We start from the raw sequence: 19,724 nt of genomic DNA, 5'->3' as shown, positions 1-19,724 counted from the left end.
CAAGAACGGCTGCGTTGGCGCTCAGCAGCTAATTTAGAGCTGGCGCAGGGGGAAGCATAGGGGTGCGCTGTATTCTACTAAATACGGCGCTTCCCTGCATTTTGAAAATGACGGCGCGTGGGGCTTGCAAATTTGGCACAGCGTCGCGCTTAGTTATTTTCTTGTAAATCTGGGCCAAAATGTCTAAAGGATAGAGGCTTTTTATGTCATGTTCGATGAAGACCATGCAAATGACTCTAGTCGTACTGCAGAAGAGAGCACCATGTGCAGTTTCTTGCTTTGGGATGTAGTCTCCCACTCTCTGTCACCAACCCTCCGAGCAGGGTCGGAGCCGTTGCATTTCTGTGCCCAGGCTCGTTGGTCTAGGGGTATGATTCTCGCTTAGGGTGCGAGAGGTCCCTGGTTCAAATCCCAGACGAGCCCATTTTAGCGGAAAACAATCAAATCCTGCTCAAAATACACAACCCCTCAACATTTCTCATTCCACTCGAAGCATTGTTGCGCAAAACATATTTTTTGCCTCAGGCGAAAAATGGATTACAATGCCTTGGCTTCCTTCCTGCTTGCTCTCAGTGCGCCCTGTGTGATGATTTCACAGGCTCTCCTTCCTGGCATTTAGGCATCAGATATTTGTCTGTCTCTGCCCGCAGCTGTGGGATTTTTCAGGACGTCTGAGTGTATGCATGCTGGCTGACACCGCTGCAATTTTCACACTTACCCCTCGCATTCCGAGCAACTGCTGATAAAGTATAGAGGAAATCGTGCAAACATATGAGGGGAACTGTGCTCCTTCAGTCAAACCAGCAAGCTTGTTTCTGTAGTGTAGTGGTTATCACGTTAGCCTCACACGCGAAAGGTCCCCGGTTCGAGACCGGGCAGAAACACTTGGCAGCAGCAGCTTTTGTGTTTGCTCCCTAAAACCTCAGTCTCTCTCAATGCACACTTAGACAGAAATGACCTTTAAAAACTTGTGACCTGTGTAAAACGTGCTTTACTATTGCAGGACGCTAAAAAGTTATCTGCATCCCTCGGTGGTCGTGCATGTGCATTGTTTCTTGTTCTGTTTTTTTTTTTTTTTCTTGGCCATGTTATATTGTGGGGCCTTTAAAGCTGTGACTTTGATAGGAACATTGCAAGTGGCAAAATCAACAAGTGCAGACTGAAGAGTCCGACCTGCACACTGTTTTCGCTGTCAGGATGGCCGAGTGGTCTAAGGCGCCAGACTCAAGAGAGCTTGATCTTCAGTGAAGCTGAGCCTTCTGGTCTCTTCATGGAGGCGTGGGTTCAAATCCCACTTCTGACAGGTGTATTTTCTTCCCTTAAATCTTGCTCTGCTTGCAGAGCCAGCTCCTCACACCACTATCTTTGGAAGCTGCTGTGGCATGTGAGGAGAAATCCACCAACCCATCGGCTGGGCCCTCAATCAAAATTCTGTGTATTACTGTAAGGGGCGTCTCAGGCACACCTTCTGTTAGAGCTGCACTTTTAGACAGTAACTACCATGCTGGTTTCTACTTAAGCAGTTGATTCTATCGTTTGAAGTGAGGCTCTCCTGCCACCTTTTGGGCAAAGAAGACACTGCCCCTGCAACAACACAGGCAGACAAGCTCAAACTAGGTTTCTTGGTTAGGTGGGCGGAGCATATTGGCAATGGTGCCTCCTCGTGACTTGCAATTTACATGAAGAAGACAGAGAGGCAGCTGGGAGTAGGCAGTACCCATGAACCCCTGAACACTGTCTTGCGACTAGCACACAATTCTGAAATGAGGCGGGGGAAAGGAGGTGATTTCCCCATCAAGGGCCATTCCGGGAAATCAGCCACCCTGCGTCTCCCAGGTGAGTGTTTCAGGCCTATGAGCCACTAATATAAATCTCGCCTGATCGAGCTCTGATCGAGCAAGTGTGCTTGAATCCAAGAGGCATGCTCCTCTGGCTCAAGAGCTAGCAGGCCCTTCAGTGCTTCTGGTTGGGAAGTCTAAGGTGCAAGGGTCCATGACTTGCAGCGGGTTACAACTACCAGAAAGGGTCTGCTTTTCACATCAGTGCCCTAGTTCAGCTCACTGGCACAGGGCATTTTGACTACCTCTTGCCTTGCTAGAGACAAACAAAAAATCCTTGACAGAAAACATCAATTGCTATGGCACGCTTAGAGAGAGAGAGCCTCCAAATGGCCCTGCTTTTCGGAAAGACGCTTCAGAAGATGTTTCAAATGACTATGCAGCGGCAGTCTAGTTGGTATAGGGGTATGATTCTCGCTTCGGGTGTGAGAGGACCTCGGTTCAAATCCCAGACAAACCCCTACCTTTATAGGTTCAGTCTGTGTTTTAAACAGGAGTATTTATGCTTTTCACTCTTGTAAGATGTCATGTTGCAATTCAATACATGCTTTATACTGGCGTTGAGACGGTTCAGCATCATGAAGGTATGCGAGATTTCTTTGCAACTGCTTTTCTGTGCTGGAGCAGCAGTGCTCGTAGGAACATTAAATGCACAGTGCTTCTCCATGGTAATTTCGGGTCCAGTTCTGAAATCACCTCTTGGAATGAAAGTGATCCCAGTTCCTTTCTTCCAAGGGAAGAGATCGTGTTCCGGAAGGCTCAGCTTTGAGCGTCATGAACATTGGCCCTCATCCTTGCATCCCAGTCCAATGCATAGCCACATAAAGCAAGCAGGTGTGTCTGTTTCCATAGTGTGGTGGTTCCAGTACAATGCATAGCCACATGAAGCAAGCCGGCAAGTGTGTCTGTTTGTCTAGTGTAGTGGTTATCATGCGCACCTCACATGCGAAAGGTCCCTGGTTCGAGTCGCTGGGCTTTTTCACAGTATTTGCATTTCCTGCCTCACCTGACAGGCAAGCTGAGATAAAAGAGACTGTGTCTATCCCTCACCATCGTGAGGTACTACGCTCCTGGGGCATCTGTCACAGCTCACCAAGAGGAGTTGCGCCAGCTTACGGCAGTCAGTTGCTCAGTGTTTGACCTTTGCAATGAAGCCTGAGCCTACAGCATTCAAACCAGCCAAGGAAGGAAGGTACGAGAGCGAAAATAGCTTTCCTGCCCTCACCAAGAACACACACCTTGAGCAAATAAAGTGCCAGACTTACAAGGCCCTATCGCCACCGGAGCATCACTTTTAGTGACGCCCCGGTGGCACTATGCACTGCGCGGTATTTACAAGATGGCGTTCAGCCACTTTTTGTGGCTTAACACCACCTTGTAAATACGGCCCCTTAGCACGCAGCGCGTTCCCTGGAAGGGGCGTGCAATGGGTGTTGTTGGGAGTGTGCCACAGCAACACCATAGCATTTTGATGCTGCTCCAGATTTAGGAGTTGGCGTAAATCTGCGTCAGCGCCAAAATCCAACGCCATCCCAGGGGTGTCGTTAGAGTGGCACACTGAGGAGAAATGTTTTCATTTCTCCTTGTTTTTGCTCTTTCTATGTGTGATGCAATTCTGCAGCACACATAGAAGTAAGAGCAAATCACCATTGAAGATTTTTTTTTTGGGCAGGAAGGTGTCCCTTCCTGCACAAAAACAATTTCCCCCTCAACGCAGTCATCCTTGTACCATGGTGCAAGAACGGCTGCGTTGGCGCTCAGCAGCTAATTTAGAGCTGGCGCAGGGGGAAGCACAGGGGTGCGCTGTATTCTACTAAATACGGCGCTTCCCTGCATTTTGAAAATGACGGCGCGTGGGGCTTGCAAATTTGGCACAGCGTCGCGCTTAGTCATTTTCTTGTAAATCTGGGCCAAAATGTCTAAAGGATAGAGGCTTTTTATGTCATGTTCGATGAAGACCATGCAAATGACTCTAGTCGTACTGCAGAAGAGAGCACCATGTGCAGTTTCTTGCTTTGGGATGTAGTCTCCCACTCTCTGTCACCAACCCTCCGAGCAGGGTCGGAGCCGTTGCGTTTCTGTCCCCAGGCTCGTTGGTCTAGGGGTATGATTCTCGCTGAGGGTGCGAGAGGTCCCGGGTTCAAATCCCGGACGAGCCCATTTTAGCGGAAAACAATCAAATCCTGCTCAAAATACACAGCCCCTCAACATTTCTCATTCCACTCGAAGCATTGTTGCGCAAAACATATTTTTTGCCTCAGGCGAAAAATGGATTACAATGCCTTGGCTTCCTTCCTGCTTGCTCTCAGTGCGCCCTGTGTGATGATTTCACAGGCTCTCCTTCCTGGCATTTAGGCATCAGATATTTGTCTGTCTCTGCCCGCAGCTGTGGGATTTTTCAGGACGTCTGAGTGTATGCATGCTGGCTGACACCGCTGCAATTTTCACACTTACCCCTCGCATTCCGAGCAACTGCTGATAAAGTATAGAGGAAATCGTGCAAACATATGAGGGGAACTGTGCTCCTTCAGTCAAACCAGCAAGCTTGTTTCTGTAGTGTAGTGGTTATCACGTTCGCCTCACACGTGAAAGGTCCCTGGTTCGAGACCGGGCAGAAACACTTGGCAGCAGTAGCTTTTGTGTTTGCTCCCTAAAACCTCAGTCTCTCTCAATGCACACTTAGACAGAAATGACCTTTAAAAACTTGTGACCTGTGTAAAACGTGCTTTACTATTGCAGGACGCTAAAAAGTTATCTGCATCCCTTGGTGGTCGTGCATGTGCATTGTTTCTTGTTCTGTTTTTTTTTTTTTTTCTTGGCCATGTTATATTGTGGGGCCTTTAAAGCTGTGACTTTGATGGGAACATTGCAAGCGGCAAAATCAACAAGTGCAGACTGAAGAGTCCGACCTGCACACTGTTTTGGCTGTCAGGATGGCCGAGTGGTCTAAGGCGCCAGACTCAAGAGAGCTTGATCTTCAGTGAAGCTGAGCCTTCTGGTCTCTTCATGGAGGCGTGGGTTCAAATCCCACTTCTGACAGGTGTATTTTCTTCCCTTAAATCTTGCTCTGCTTGCAGAGCCAGCTCCTCACACCACTATCTGTGGAAGCTGCTGTGGCATGTGAGGAGAAATCCACCAACCCATCGGCTCGGCCCTTAATCAAAATTCTGTGTATTACTGGAAGGGGCGTCTCAGGCACACCTTCTGTTAGAGCTGCACTTTATGACAGTAACTACCATGCTGGTTTCTACTTAAGCAGTTGATTCTATCGTTTGAAGTGAGGCTCTCCTGCCACCTTTTGGGCAAAGAAGACACTGCCCCTGCAACAACACAGGCAGACAAGCTCAAACTAGGTTTCTTGGGTAGGTGGGCGGAGCATATTGGCAATGGTGCCTCCTCGTGACTTGCAATTTACATGAAGAAGACAGAGAGGCAGCTGGGAGTAGGCAGTACCCATGAACCCCTGAACACTGTCTTGCGACTAGCACACAATTCTGAAATGAGGCGGGGGAAAGGAGGTGATTTCCCCATCAAGGGCCATTCCGGGAAATCAGCCACCCTGCGTCTCCCAGGTGAGTGTTTCAGGCCTATGAGCCACTAATATAAATCTCGCCTGATCGAGCGCTGATCGAGCAAGTGTGCTTGAATCCAAGAGGCATGCTCCTCTGGCTCAAGAGCTAGCAGGCCCTTCAGTGCTTCTGGTTGGGAAGTCTAAGGTGCAAGGGTCCATGACTTGCAGCGGGTTACAACTACCAGAAAGGGTCTGCTTTTCACATCAGTGCCCTAGTTCAGCTCACTGGCACAAGGCATTTTGACTATCTCTTGCCTTGCTAGAGACAAACAAAAAATCCTTGACAGAAAACATCAATTGCTATGGCACGCTTAGAGAGAGAGAGCCTCCAAATGGCCCTGCTTTTCGGAAAGACGCTTCAGAAGATGTTTCAAATGACTATGCAGCGGCAGTCTAGTTGGTATAGGGGTATGATTCTCGCTTCGGGTGTGAGAGGACCTCGGTTCAAATCCCAGACAAACCCCTACCTTTATAGGTTCAGTCTGTATTTTAAACAGGAGTATTTATGCTTTTCACTCTTGTAAGATGTCATGTTGCAATTCAATACATGCTTTATACTGGCGTCGAGACGGTTCAGCATCATGAAGGTATGCGAGATTTCTTTGCAACTGCTTTTCTGTGCTGGAGCAGCAGTGCTCGTAGGAACATTAAATGCACAGTGCTTCTCCATGGTAATTTCGGGTCCAGTTCTGAAATCACCTCTTGGAATGAAAGTGATCCCAGTTCCTTTCTTCCAAGGGAAGAGATCGTGTTCCGGAAGGCTCAGCTTTGAGCGTCATGAACATTGGCCCTCATCCTTGCATCCCAGTCCAATGCATAGCCACATAAAGCAAGCAGGTGTGTCTGTTTCCATAGTGTGGTGGTTCCAGTACAATGCATAGCCACATGAAGCAAGCCGGCAAGTGTGTCTGTTTGTGTAGTGTAGTGGTTATCATGCGCACCTCACATGCGAAAGGTCCCTGGTTCGAGTCGCTGGGCTTTTTCACAGTATTTGCATTTCCTGCCTCACCTGACAGGCAAGCTGAGATAAAAGAGACTGTGTCTATCCCTCACCATCGTGAGGTACTACGCTCCTGGGGCATCTGTCACAGCTCACCAAGAGGAGTTGCGCCAGCTTACGGCAGTCAGTTGCTCACTGTTTGACCTTTGCAATGAAGCCTGAGCCTACAGCATTCAAGCCAGCCAAGGAAGGAAGGTACGAGAGCGAAAATAGCTTTCCTGCCCTCACCAAGAACACACACCTTGAGCAAATAAAGTGCCAGACTTACAAGGCCCTATCGCCACCGGAGCATCACTTTTAGTGACGCCCCGGTGGCACTATGCACTGCGCGGTATTTACAAGATGGCGTTCAGCCACTTTTTGTGGCTTAACACCACCTTGTAAATACGGCCCCTTAGCACGCAGCGCGTTCCCTGGAAGGGGCGTGCAATGGGTGTTGTTGGGAGTGTGCCACAGCAACACCATAGCATTTTGATGCTGCTCCAGATTTAGGAGTTGGCGTAAATCTGCGTCAGCGCCAAAATCCAACGCCATCCCAGGGGTGTCGTTAGAGTGGCACACTGAGGAGAAATGTTTTCATTTCTCCTTGTTTTTGCTCTTTCTATGTGTGATGCAATTTTGCAGCACACATAGAAGTAAGAGCAAATCACCATTGAAGATTTTTTTTTTGGGCAGGAAGGTGTCCCTTCCTGCACAAAAACAATTTCCCCCTCAACGCAGTCATCCTTGTACCATGGTGCAAGAACGGCTGCGTTGGCGCTCAGCAGCTAATTTAGAGCTGGCGCAGGGGGAAGCACAGGGGTGCGCTGTATTCTACTAAATACGGCGCTTCCCTGCATTTTGAAAATGACGGCGCGTGGGGCTTGCAAATTTGGCACAGCGTCGCGCTTAGTCATTTTCTTGTAAATCTGGGCCAAAATGTCTAAAGGATAGAGGCTTTTTATGTCATGTTCGATGAAGACCATGCAAATGACTCTAGTCGTACTGCAGAAGAGAGCACCATGTGCAGTTTCTTGCTTTGGGATGTAGTCTCCCACTCTCTGTCACCAACCCTCCGAGCAGGGTCGGAGCCGTTGCGTTTCTGTGCCCAGGCTCGTTGGTCTAGGGGTATGATTCTCGCTTAGGGTGCGAGAGGTCCCGGGTTCAAATCCCGGACGAGCCCATTTTAGCGGAAAACAATCAAATCCTGCTCAAAATACACAACCCCTCAACATTTCTCATTCCACTCGAAGCATTGTTGCGCAAAACATATTTTTTGCCTCAGGCGAAAAATGGATTACAATGCCTTGGCTTCCTTCCTGCTTGCTCTCAGTGCGCCCTGTGTGATGATTTCACAGGCTCTCCTTCCTGGCATTTAGGCATCAGATATTTGTCTGTCTCTGCCCGCAGCTGTGGGATTTTTCAGGACGTCTGAGTGTATGCATGCTGGCTGACACCGCTGCAATTTTCACACTTACCCCTCGCATTCCGAGCAACTGCTGATAAAGTATAGAGGAAATCGTGCAAACATATGAGGGGAACTGTGCTCCTTCAGTCAAACCAGCAAGCTTGTTTCTGTAGTGTAGTGGTTATCACGTTTGCCTCACACGCGAAAGGTCCCCGGTTCGAGACCGGGCAGAAACACTTGGCAGCAGCAGCTTTTGTGTTTGCTCCCTAAAACCTCAGTCTCTCTCAATGCACACTTAGACAGAAATGACCTTTAAAAACTTGTGACCTGTGTAAAACGTGCTTTACTATTGCAGGACGCTAAAAAGTTATCTGCATCCCTCGGTGGTCGTGCATGTGCATTGTTTCTTGTTCTGTTTTTTTTTTTTTTTCTTGGCCATGTTATATTGTGGGGCCTTTAAAGCTGTGACTTTGATAGGAACATTGCAAGCGGCAAAATCAACAAGTGCAGACTGAAGAGTCCGACCTGCACACTGTTTTGGCTGTCAGGATTGCCGAGTGGTCTAAGGTGCCAGACTCAAGAGAGCTTGATCTTCAGTGAAGCTGAGCCTTCTGGTCTCTTCATGGAGGCGTGGGTTCAAATCCCACTTCTGACAGGTGTATTTTCTTCCCTTAAATCTTGCTCTGCTTGCAGAGCCAGCTCCTCACACCACTATCTTTGGAAGCTGCTGTGGCATGTGAGGAGAAATCCACCAACCCATCGGCTGGGCCCTCAATCAAAATTCTGTGTATTACTGGAAGGGGCGTCTCAGGCACACCTTCTGTTAGAGCTGCACTTTTAGACAGTAACTACCATGCTGGTTTCTACTTAAGCAGTTGATTCTATCGTTTGAAGTGAGGCTCTCCTACCACCTTTTGGGCAAAGAAGACACTGCCCCTGCAACAACACAGGCAGACAAGCTCAAACTAGGTTTCTTGGTTAGGTGGGCGGAGCATATTGGCAATGGTGCCTCCTCGTGACTTGCAATTTACATGAAGAAGACAGAGAGGCAGCTGGGAGTAGGCAGTACCCATGAACCCCTGAACACTGTCTTGCGACTAGCACACAATTCTGAAATGAGGCGGGGGAAAGGAGGTGATTTCCCCATCAAGGGCCATTCCGGGAAATCAGCCACCCTGCGTCTCCCAGGTGAGTGTTTCAGGCCTATGAGCCACTAATATAAATCTCGCCTGATCGAGCGCTGATCGAGCAAGTGTGCTTGAATCCAAGAGGCATGCTCCTCTGGCTCAAGAGCTAGCAGGCCCTTCAGTGCTTCTGGTTGGGAAGTCTAAGGTGCAAGGGTCCATGACTTGCAGCGGGTTACAACTACCAGAAAGGGTCTGCTTTTCACATCAGTGCCCTAGTTCAGCTCACTGGCACAGGGCATTTTGACTACCTCTTGCCTTGCTAGAGACAAACAAAAAATCCTTGACAGAAAACATCAATTGCTATGGCACGCTTAGAGAGAGAGAGCCTCCAAATGACCCTGCTTTTCGGAAAGACGCTTCAGAAGATGTTTCAAATGACTATGCAGCGGCAGTCTAGTTGGTATAGGGGTATGATTCTCGCTTCGGGTGTGAGAGGACCTCGGTTCAAATCCCAGACAAACCCCTACCTTTATAGGTTCAGTCTGTGTTTTAAACAGGAGTATTTATGCTTTTCACTCTTGTAAGATGTCATGTTGCAATTCAATACATGCTTTATACTGGCGTTGAGACGGTTCAGCATCATGAAGGTATGCAAGATTTATTTGCAACTGCTTTTCTGTGCTGGAGCAGCAGTGCTCGTAGGAACATTAAATGCACAGTGCTTCTCCATGGTAATTTCGGGTCCAGTTCTGAAATCACCTCTTGGAATGAAAGTGATCCCAGTTCCTTTCTTCCAAGGGAAGAGATCGTGTTCCGGAAGGCTCAGCTTTGAGCGTCATGAACATTGGCCCTCATCCTTGCATCCCAGTCCAATGCATAGCCACATAAAGCAAGCAGGTGTGTCTGTTTCCATAGTGTGGTGGTTCCAGTACAATGCATAGCCACATGAAGCAAGCCGGCAAGTGTGTCTGTTTGTCTAGTGTAGTGGTTATCATGCGCACCTCACATGCGAAAGGTCCCTGGTTCGAGTCGCTGGGCTTTTTCACAGTATTTGCATTTCCTGCCTCACCTGACAGGCAAGCTGAGATAAAAGAGACTGTGTCTATCCCTCACCATCGTGAGGTACTACGCTCCTGGGGCATCTGTCACAGCTCACCAAGAGGAGTTGCGCCAGCTTACGGCAGTCAGTTGCTCACTGTTTGACCTTTGCAATGAAGCCTGAGCCTACAGCATTCAAACCAGCCAAGGAAGGAAGGTACGAGAGCGAAAATAGCTTTCCTGCCCTCACCAAGAACACACACCTTGAGCAAATAAAGTGCCAGACTTACAAGGCCCTATCGCCACCGGAGCATCACTTTTAGTGACGCCCCGGTGGCACTATGCACTGCGCGGTATTTACAAGATGGCGTTCAGCCACTTTTTGTGGCTTAACACCACCTTGTAAATACGGCCCCTTAGCACGCAGCGCGTTCCCTGGAAGGGGCGTGCAATGGGTGTTGTTGGGAGTGTGCCACAGCAACACCATAGCATTTTGATGCTGCTCCAGATTTAGGAGTTGGCGTAAATCTGCGTCAGCGCCAAAATCCAACGCCATCCCAGGGGTGTCGTTAGAGTGGCACACTGAGGAGAAATGTTTTCATTTCTCCTTGTTTTTGCTCTTTCTATGTGTGATGCATTCTGCAGCACACATAGAAGTAAGAGCAAATCACCATTGAAGATTTTTTTTTTGGGCAGGAAGGTGTCCCTTCCTGCACAAAAACAATTTCCCCCTCAACGCAGTCATCCTTGTACCATGGTGTAAGAACGGCTGCGTTGGCGCTCAGCAGCTAATTTAGAGCTGGCGCAGGGGGAAGCACAGGGGTGCGCTGTATTCTACTAAATACGGCGCTTCCCTGCATTTTGAAAATGACGGCGCGTGGGGCTTGCAAATTTGGCACAGCGTCGCGCTTAGTCATTTTCTTGTAAATCTGGGCCAAAATGTCTAAAGGATAGAGGCTTTTTATGTCATGTTCGATGAAGACCATGCAAATGACTCTAGTCGTACTGCAGAAGAGAGCACCATGTGCAGTTTCTTGCTTTGGGATGTAGTCTCCCACTCTCTGTCACCAACCCTCCGAGCAGGGTCGGAGCCGTTGCGTTTCTGTCCCCAGGCTCGTTGGTCTAGGGGTATGATTCTCGCTTAGGGTGCGAGAGGTCCCGGGTTCAAATCCCGGACGAGCCCATTTTTGCGGAAAACAATCAAATCCTGCTCAAAATACACAACCCCTCAACATTTCTCATTCCACTCGAAGCATTGTTGCGCAAAACATATTTTTTGCCTCAGGCGAAAAATGGATTACAATGCCTTGGCTTCCTTCCTGCTTGCTCTCAGTGCGCCCTGTGTGATGATTTCACAGGCTCTCCTTCCTGGCATTTAGGCATCAGATATTTGTCTGTCTCTGCCCGCAGCTGTGGGATTTTTCAGGACGTCTGAGTGTATGCATGCTGGCTGACACCGCTGCAATTTTCACACTTACCCCTCGCATTCCGAGCAACTGCTGATAAAGTATAGAGGAAATCGTGCAAACATATGAGGGGAACTGTGCTCCTTCAGACCAACCCGCAAGCTTGTTTCTGTAGTGTAGTGGTTATCACGTTCGCCTCACACGCGAAAGGTCCCCGGTTCGAGACCGGGCAGAAACACTTGGCAGCAGCAGCTTTTGTGTTTGCTCCCTAAAACCTCAGTCTCTCTCAATGCACACTTAGACAGAAATGACCTTTAAAAACTTGTGACCTGTGTAAAACGTGCTTTACTATTGCAGGACGCTAAAAAGTTATCTGCATCCCTCGGTGGTCGTGCATGTGCATTGTTTCTTGTTCTGTTTTTTTTTTTTTTTCTTGGCCATGTTATATTGTGGGGCCTTTAAAGCTGTGACTTTGATAGGAACATTGCAAGCGGCAAAATCAACAAGTGCAGACTGAAGAGTCCGACCTGCACACTGTTTTGGCTGTCAGGATGGCCGAGTGGTCTAAGGCGCCAGACTCAAGAGAGCTTGATCTTCAGTGAAGCTGAGCCTTCTGGTCTCTTCATGGAGGCGTGGGTTCAAATCCCACTTCTCACAGGTGTATTTTCTTCCCTTAAATCTTGCTCTGCTTGCAGAGCCAGCTCCTCACACCACTATCTTTGGAAGCTGCTGTGGCATGTGAGGAGAAATCCACCAACCCATCAGCTGGGCCCTCAATCAAAATTCTGTGTATTACTGGAAGGGGCGTCTCAGGCACACCTTCTGTTAGAGCTGCACTTTTAGACAGTAACTACCATGCTGGTTTCTACTTAAGCAGTTGATTCTATCGTTTGAAGTGAGGCTCTCCTGCCACCTTTTGGGCAAAGAAGACACTGCCCCTGCAACAACACAGGCAGACAAGCTCAAACTAGGTTTCTTGGTTAGGTGGGCGGAGCATATTGGCAATGGTGCCTCCTCGTGACTTGCAATTTACATGAAGAAGACAGAGAGGCAGCTGGGAGTAGGCAGTACCCATGAACCCCTGAACACTGTCTTGCGACTAGCACACAATTCTGAAATGAGGCGGGGGAAAGGAGGTGATTTCCCCATCAAGGGCCATTCCGGGAAATCAGCCACCCTGCGTCTCCCAGGTGAGTGTTTCAGGCCTATGAGCCACTAATATAAATCTCGCCTGATCGAGCCTGATCGAGCAAGTGTGCTTGAATCCAAGAGGCATGCTCCTCTGGCTCAAGAGCTAGCAGGCCCTTCAGTGCTTCTGGTTGGGAAGTCTAAGGTGCAAGGGTCCATGACTTGCAGCGGGTTACAACTACCAGAAAGGGTCTGCTTTTCACATCAGTGCCCTAGTTCAGCTCACTGGCACAGGGCATTTTGACTACCTCTTGCCTTGCTAGAGACAAACAAAAAATCCTTGACAGAAAACATCAATTGCCATGGCACGCTTAGAGAGAGAGAGCCTCCAAATGGCGCTGCTTTTCGGAAAGACGCTTCAGAAGATGTTTCAAATGACTATGCAGCTGCAGTCTAGTTGGTATAGGGGTATGATTCTCGCTTCGGGTGTGAGAGGACCTCGGTTCAAATCCCAGACAAACCCCTACCTTTATAGGTTCAGTCTGTGTTTTAAACAGGAGTATTTATGCTTTTCACTCTTGTAAGATGTCATGTTGCAATTCAATACATGCTTTATACTGGCGTCGAGACGGTTCAGCATCATGAAGGTATGCAAGATTTCTTTGCAACTGCTTTTCTGTGCTGGAGCAGCAGTGCTCGTAGGAACATTAAATGCACAGTGCTTCTCCATGGTAATTTCGGGTCCAGTTCTGAAATCACCTCTTGGAATGAAAGTGATCCCAGTTCCTTTCTTCCAAGAGAAGAGATCGTGTTCCGGAAGGCTCAGCTTTGAGCGTCATGAACATTGGCCCTCATCCTTGCATCCCAGTCCAATGCATAGCCACATAAAGCAAGCAGGTGTGTCTGTTTCCATAGTGTGGTGGTTCCAGTACAATGCATAGCCACATGAAGCAAGCCGGCAAGTGTGTCTGTTTGTGTAGTGTAGTGGTTATCATGCGCACCTCACATGCGAAAGGTCCCTGGTTCGAGTCGCTGGGCTTTTTCACAGTATTTGCATTTCCTGCCTCACCTGACAGGCAAGCTGAGATAAAAGAGACTGTGTATATCCCTCACCATCGTGAGGTACTACGCTCCTGGGGCATCTGTCACAGCTCACCAAGAGGAGTTGCGCCAGCTTACGGCAGTCAGTTGCTCACTGTTTGACCTTTGCAATGAAGCCTGAGCCTACAGCATTCAAGCTAGCCAAGGAAGGAAGGTACGAGAGCAAAAATAGCTTTCCTGCCCTCACCAAGAACACACACCTTGAGCAAATAAAGTGCCAGACTTACAAGGCCCTATCGCCACCGGAGCATCACTTTTAGTGACGCCCCGGTGGCACTATGCACTGCGCGGTATTTACAAGATGGCGTTCAGCCACTTTTTGTGGCTTAACACCACCTTGTAAATACGGCCCCTTAGCACGCAGCGCGTTCCCTGGAAGGGGCGTGCAATGGGTGTTGTTGGGAGTGTGCCACAGCAACACCATAGCATTTTGATGCTGCTCCAGATTTAGGAGTTGGCGTAAATCTGCGTCAGCACCAAAATCCAACGCCATCCCAGGGGTGTCGTTAGAGTGGCGCACTGAGGAGAAATGTTTTCATTTCTCCTTGTTTTTGCTCTTTCTATGTGTGATGCATTCTGCAGCACACATAGAAGTAAGAGCAAATCACCATTGAAGATTTTTTTTTTGGGCAGGAAGGTGTCCCTTCCTGCACAAAAACAATTTCCCCCTCAACGCAGTCATCCTTGTACCATGGTGCAAGAACGGCTGCGTTGGCGCTCAGCAGCTAATTTAGAGCTGGCGCAGGGGGAAGCACAGGGGTGCGCTGTATTCTACTAAATACGGCGCTTCCCTGCATTTTGAAAATGACGGCGCGTGGGGCTTGCAAATTTGGCACAGCGTCGCGCTTAGTCATTTTCTTGTAAATCTGGGCCAAAATGTCTAAAGGATAGAGGCTTTTTATGTCATGTTCGATGAAGACCATGCAAATGACTCTAGTCGTACTGCAGAAGAGAGCACCATCTGCAGTTTCTTGCTTTGGGATGTAGTCTCCCACTCTCTGTCACCAAACCTCCGAGCAGGGTCGGAGCTGTTGCATTTCTGTGCCCAGGCTCGTTGGTCTAGGGGTATGATTCTCGCTTAGGGTTGCGAGAGGTCCCAGGTTCAAATCCCGGACAAGCCCATTTTATCGGAAAACAATCAAATCCTGCTCAAAATACACAACCCCTCAACATTTCTCATTCCACTCGAAGCATTGTTGCGCAAAACATATTTTTTGCCTCAGGCGAAAAATGGATTACAATGCCTTGGCTTCCTTCCTGCTTGCTCTCAGTGCGCCCTGTGTGATGATTTCACAGGCTCTCCTTCCTGGCATTTAGGCATCAGATATTTGTCTGTCTCTGCCCGCAGCTGTGGGATTTTTCAGGACGTCTGAGTGTATGCATGCTGGCTGACACCGCTGCAATTTTCACACTTACCCCTCGCATTCCGAGCAACTGCTGATAAAGTATAGAGGAAATCGTGCAAACATATGAGGGGAACTGTGCTCCTTCAGTCAAAACAGCAAGCTTGTTTCTGTAGTGTAGTGGTTATCACGTTCGCCTCACACGCGAAAGGTCCCCGGTTCGAGACCGGGCAGAAACACTTGGCAGCAGCAGCTTTTGTGTTTGCTCCCTAAAACCTCAGTCTCTCTCAATGCACACTTAGACTGAAATGACCTTTAAAAACTTGTGACCTGTGTAAAACGTGCTTTACTATTGCAGGACGCTAAAAAGTTATCTGCATCCCTCGGTGGTCGTGCATGTGCATTGTTTCTTGTTCTGTTTTTTTTTTTTTCTTGGCCATGTTATATTGTGGGGCCTTTAAAGCTGTGACTTTGATAGGAACATTGCAAGCGGCAAAATCAACAAGTGCAGACTGAAGAGTCCGACCTGCACACTGTTTTGGCTGTCAGGATGGCCGAGTGGTCTAAGGCGCCAGACTCAAGAGAGCTTGATCTTCAGTGAAGCTGAGCCTTCTGGTCTCTTCATGGAGGCGTGGGTTCAAATCCCACTTCTCACAGGTGTATTTTCTTCCCTTAAATCTTGCTCTGCTTGCAGAGCCAGCTCCTCACACCACTATCTTTGGAAGCTGCTGTGGCATGTGAGGAGAAATCCACCAACCCATCAGCTGGGCCCTCAATCAAAATTCTGTGTATTACTGGAAGGGGCGTCTCAGGCACACCTTCTGTTAGAGCTGCACTTTATGACAGTAACTACCATGCTGGTTTCTACTTAAGCAGTTGATTCTATCGTTTGAAGTGAGGCTCTCCTGCCACCTTTTGGGCAAAGAAGACACTGCCCCTGCAACAACACAGGCAGACAAGCTCAAACTAGGTTTCTTGGTTAGGTGGGCGGAGCATATTGGCAATGGTGCCTCCTCGTGACTTGCAATTTACATGAAGAAGACAGAGAGGCAGCTGGGAGTAGGCAGTACCCATGAACCCCTGAACACTGTCTTGCGACTAGCACACAATTCTGAAATGAGGCGGGGGAAAGGAGGTGATTTCCCCATCAAGGGCCATTCCGGGAAATCAGCCACCCTGCGTCTCCCAGGTGAGTGTTTCAGGCCTATGAGCCACTAATATAAATCTCGCCTGATCGAGCGCTGATCGAGCAAGTGTGCTTGAATCCAAGAGGCATGCTCCTTTGGCTCAAGAGCTAGCAGGCCCTTCAGTGCTTCTGGTTGGGAAGTCTAAGGTGCAACGGTCCATGACTTGCAGCGGGTTACAACTACCAGAAAGGGTCTGCTTTTCACATCAGTTCCCTAGTTCAGCTCACTGGCACAGGGCATTTTGACTACCTCTTGCCTTGCTAGAGACAAACAAAAAATCCTTGACAGAAAACATCAATTGCTATGGCACGCTTAGGGAGAGAGAGCCTCCAAATGGCCCTGCTTTTCGGAAAGACGCTTCAGAAGATGTTTCAAATGACTATGCAGCGGCAGTCTAGTTGGTATAGGGGTATGATTCTCGCTTCGGGTGTGAGAGGACCTCGGTTCAAATCCCAGACAAACCCCTACCTTTATAGGTTCAGTCTTTGTTTTAAACAGGAGTATTTCTGCTTTTCACTCTTGTAAGATGTCATGTTGCAATGCAATACATGCTTTATACTGGCGTCGAGACGGTTCAGCATCATGAAGGTATGCGAGATTTCTTTGCAACTGCTTTTCTGTGCTGGAGCAGCAGTGCTCGTAGGAACATTAAATGCACAGTGCTTCTCCATGGTAATTTCGGGTCCAGTTCTGAAATCACCTCTTGGAATGAAAGTGATCCCAGTTCCTTTCTTCCAAGGGAAGAGATCGTGTTCCGGAAGGCTCAGCTTTGAGCGTCATGAACATTGGCCCTCATCCTTGCATCCCAGTACAATGCATAGCCACATAAAGCAAGCAGGTGTGTCTGTTTCCATAGTGTGGTGGTTCCAGTACAATGCATAGCCACATGAAGCAAGCCGGCAAGTGTGTCTGTTTGTCTAGTGTAGTGGTTATCATGCGCACCTCACATGCGAAAGGTCCCTGGTTCGAGTCGCTGGGCTTTTTCACAGTATTTGCATTTCCTGCCTCACCTGACAGGCAAGCTGAGATAAAAGAGACTGTGTCTATCCCTCACCATCGTGAGGTACTACGCTCCTGGGGCATCTGTCACAGCTCACCAAGAGGAGTTGCGCCAGCTTACGGCAGTCAGTTGCTCACTGTTTGACCTTTGCAATGAAGCCTGAGCCTACAGCATTCAAGCCAGCCAAGGAAGGAAGGTACGAGAGCGAAAATAGCTTTCCTGCCCTCACCAAGAACACACACCTTGAGCAAATAAAGTGCCAGACTTACAAGGCCCTATCGCCACCGGAGCATCACTTTTAGTGACGCCCCGGTGGCACTATGCACTGCGCGGTATTTACAAGATGGCGTTCAGCCACTTTTTGTGGCTTAACACCACCTTGTAAATACGGCCCCTTAGCATGCAGCGCGTTCCCTGGAAGGGGCGTGCAATGGGTGTTGTTGGGAGTGTGCCACAGCAACACCATAGCATTTTGATGCTGCTCCAGATTTAGGAGTTGGCGTAAATCTGCGTCAGCACCAAAATCCAACGCCATCCCAGGGGTGTCGTTAGAGTGGCGCACTGAGGAGAAATGTTTTCATTTCTCCTTGTTTTTGCTCTTTCTATGTGTGATGCATTCTGCAGCACACATAGAAGTAAGAGCAAATCACCATTGAAGATTTTTTTTTTGGGCAGGAAGGTGTCCCTTCCTGCACAAAAACAATTTCCCCCTCAACGCAGTCATCCTTGTACCATGGTGCAAGAACGGCTGCGTTGGCGCTCAGCAGCTAATTTAGAGCTGGCGCAGGGGGAAGCACAGGGGTGCGCTGTATTCTACTAAATACGGCGCTTCCCTGCATTTTGAAAATGACGGCGCGTGGGGCTTGCAAATTTGGCACAGCGTCGCGCTTAGTCATTTTCTTGTAAATCTGGGCCAAAATGTCTAAAGGATAGAGGCTTTTTATGTCATGTTCGATGAAGACCATGCAAATGACTCTAGTCGTACTGCAGAAGAGAGCACCATGTGCAGTTTCTTGCTTTGGGATGTAGTCTCCCACTCTCTGTCACCAACCCTCCGAGCAGGGTCGGAGCCGTTGCATTTCTGTGCCCAGGCTCGTTGGTCTAGGGGTATGATTCTTGCTTAGGGTGCGAGAGGTCCCAGGTTCAAATCCCGGACGAGCCCATTTTAGCGGAAAACAATCAAATCCTGCTCAAAATACACAACCCCTCAACATTTCTCATTCCACTCGAAGCATTGTTTCGCAAAACATATTTTTTGCCTCAGGCGAAAAATGGATTACAATGCCTTGGCTTCCTTCCTGCTTGCTCTCAGTGCGCCCTGTGTGATGATTTCACAGGCTCTCCTTCCTGGCATTTAGGCATCAGATATTTGTCTGTCTCTGCCCGCAGCTGTGGGATTTTTCAGGACGTCTGAGTGTATGCATGCTGGCTGACACCACTGCAATTTTCACACTTACCCCTCGCATTCCGAGCAACTGCTGATAAAGTATAGAGGAAATCGTGCAAACATATGAGGGGAACTGTGCTCCTTCAGTCAAACCAGCAAGCTTGTTTCTGTAGTGTAGTGGTTATCACGTATGCCTCACACGCGAAAGGTCCCCGGTTCGAGACCGGGCAGAAACACTTGGCAGCAGCAGCTTTTGTGTTTGCTCCCTAAAACCTCAGTCTCTCTCAATGCACACTTAGACAGAAATGACCTTTAAAAACTTGTGACCTGTGTAAAACGTGCTTTACTATTGCAGGACGCTAAAAAGTTATCTGCATCCCTCGGTGGTCGTGCATGTGCATTGTTTCTTGTTCTGTTTTTTTTCTTGGCCATGTTATATTGTGGGGCCTTTGAAGCTGTGACTTTGATAGGAAAATTGCAAGCGGCAAAATCAACAAGTGCAGACTGAAGAGTCCGACCTGCACACTGTTTTGGCTGTCAGGATGGCCGAGTGGTCTAAGGCGCCAGACTCAAGAGAGCTTGATCTTAAGTGAAGCTGAGCCTTCTGGTCTCTTCATGGAGGGGTGGGTTCAAATCCCACTTCTGACAGGTGTATTTTCTTCCCTTAAATCTTGCTCTGCTTGCAGAGCCAGCTCCTCACACCACTATCTTTGGAAGCTGCTGTGGCATGTGAGGAGAAATCCACCAACCCATTGGCTGGGCCCTCAATCAAAATTCTGTGTATTACTGGAAGGGGCGTCTCAGGCAAACCTTCTGTTAGAGCTGCACTTTTAGACAGTAACTACCATGCTGGTTTCTACTTAAGCAGTTGATTCTATCGTTTGAAGTGAGGCTCTCCTGCCACCTTTTGGGCAAAGAAGACACTGCCCCTGCAACAACACAGGCAGACAAGCTCAAACTAGGTTTCTTGGTTAGGTGGGAGGAGCATATTGGCAATGGTGCCTCCTCGTGACTTGCAATTTACATGAAGAAGACAGAGAGGCAGCTGGGAGTAGGCAGTACCCATGAACCCCTGAACACTGTCTTGCGACTAGCACACAATTCTGAAATGAGGCGGGGGAAAGGAGGTGATTTCCCCATCAAGGGCCATTCCGGGAAATCAGCCACCCTGCGTCTCCCAGGTGAGTGTTTCAGGCCTATGAGCCACTAAT

General features: G+C 48.7%; 9 non-coding genes across 9 annotated transcripts; all 9 read left to right on the top strand.

Annotated features, from left to right (window-relative positions):
- The first annotated feature begins 811 nt into the window (after window positions 1–811).
- Window positions 812–884, top strand: TRNAV-CAC (transfer RNA valine (anticodon CAC)). The gene has a single exon. It is a non-coding gene; the product is annotated as a tRNA-Val (tRNA).
- A 307-nt stretch (window positions 885–1,191) lies between these two features.
- TRNAL-CAA (transfer RNA leucine (anticodon CAA)) lies at window positions 1,192–1,303 on the top strand. Its single transcript has 2 exons — window positions 1,192–1,229; window positions 1,258–1,303. It is a non-coding gene; the product is annotated as a tRNA-Leu (tRNA).
- Window positions 1,304–4,385: 3,082 nt separating this feature from the next.
- Window positions 4,386–4,458, top strand: TRNAV-CAC (transfer RNA valine (anticodon CAC)). The gene has a single exon. It is a non-coding gene; the product is annotated as a tRNA-Val (tRNA).
- Window positions 4,459–4,765: 307 nt separating this feature from the next.
- TRNAL-CAA (transfer RNA leucine (anticodon CAA)) lies at window positions 4,766–4,877 on the top strand. Its single transcript has 2 exons — window positions 4,766–4,803; window positions 4,832–4,877. It is a non-coding gene; the product is annotated as a tRNA-Leu (tRNA).
- Window positions 4,878–7,499: 2,622 nt separating this feature from the next.
- TRNAP-AGG (transfer RNA proline (anticodon AGG)) lies at window positions 7,500–7,571 on the top strand. Its single transcript has one exon. It is a non-coding gene; the product is annotated as a tRNA-Pro (tRNA).
- A 388-nt stretch (window positions 7,572–7,959) lies between these two features.
- TRNAV-CAC (transfer RNA valine (anticodon CAC)) lies at window positions 7,960–8,032 on the top strand. Its single transcript has one exon. It is a non-coding gene; the product is annotated as a tRNA-Val (tRNA).
- A 3,040-nt stretch (window positions 8,033–11,072) lies between these two features.
- TRNAP-AGG (transfer RNA proline (anticodon AGG)) lies at window positions 11,073–11,144 on the top strand. Its single transcript has one exon. It is a non-coding gene; the product is annotated as a tRNA-Pro (tRNA).
- A 388-nt stretch (window positions 11,145–11,532) lies between these two features.
- Window positions 11,533–11,605, top strand: TRNAV-CAC (transfer RNA valine (anticodon CAC)). The gene has a single exon. It is a non-coding gene; the product is annotated as a tRNA-Val (tRNA).
- Window positions 11,606–15,105: 3,500 nt separating this feature from the next.
- TRNAV-CAC (transfer RNA valine (anticodon CAC)) lies at window positions 15,106–15,178 on the top strand. The gene has a single exon. It is a non-coding gene; the product is annotated as a tRNA-Val (tRNA).
- Window positions 15,179–19,724: the final 4,546 nt, after the last annotated feature.

Source organism: Pleurodeles waltl, unplaced genomic scaffold (assembly GCF_031143425.1).
Source record: "Pleurodeles waltl isolate 20211129_DDA unplaced genomic scaffold, aPleWal1.hap1.20221129 scaffold_72, whole genome shotgun sequence".
NCBI classification, from domain to species: domain Eukaryota; kingdom Metazoa; phylum Chordata; class Amphibia; order Caudata; family Salamandridae; genus Pleurodeles; species Pleurodeles waltl.
Note: the sequence above shows the minus strand (reverse complement) of the source record. Positions and strands in the feature narration are given on the sequence as shown.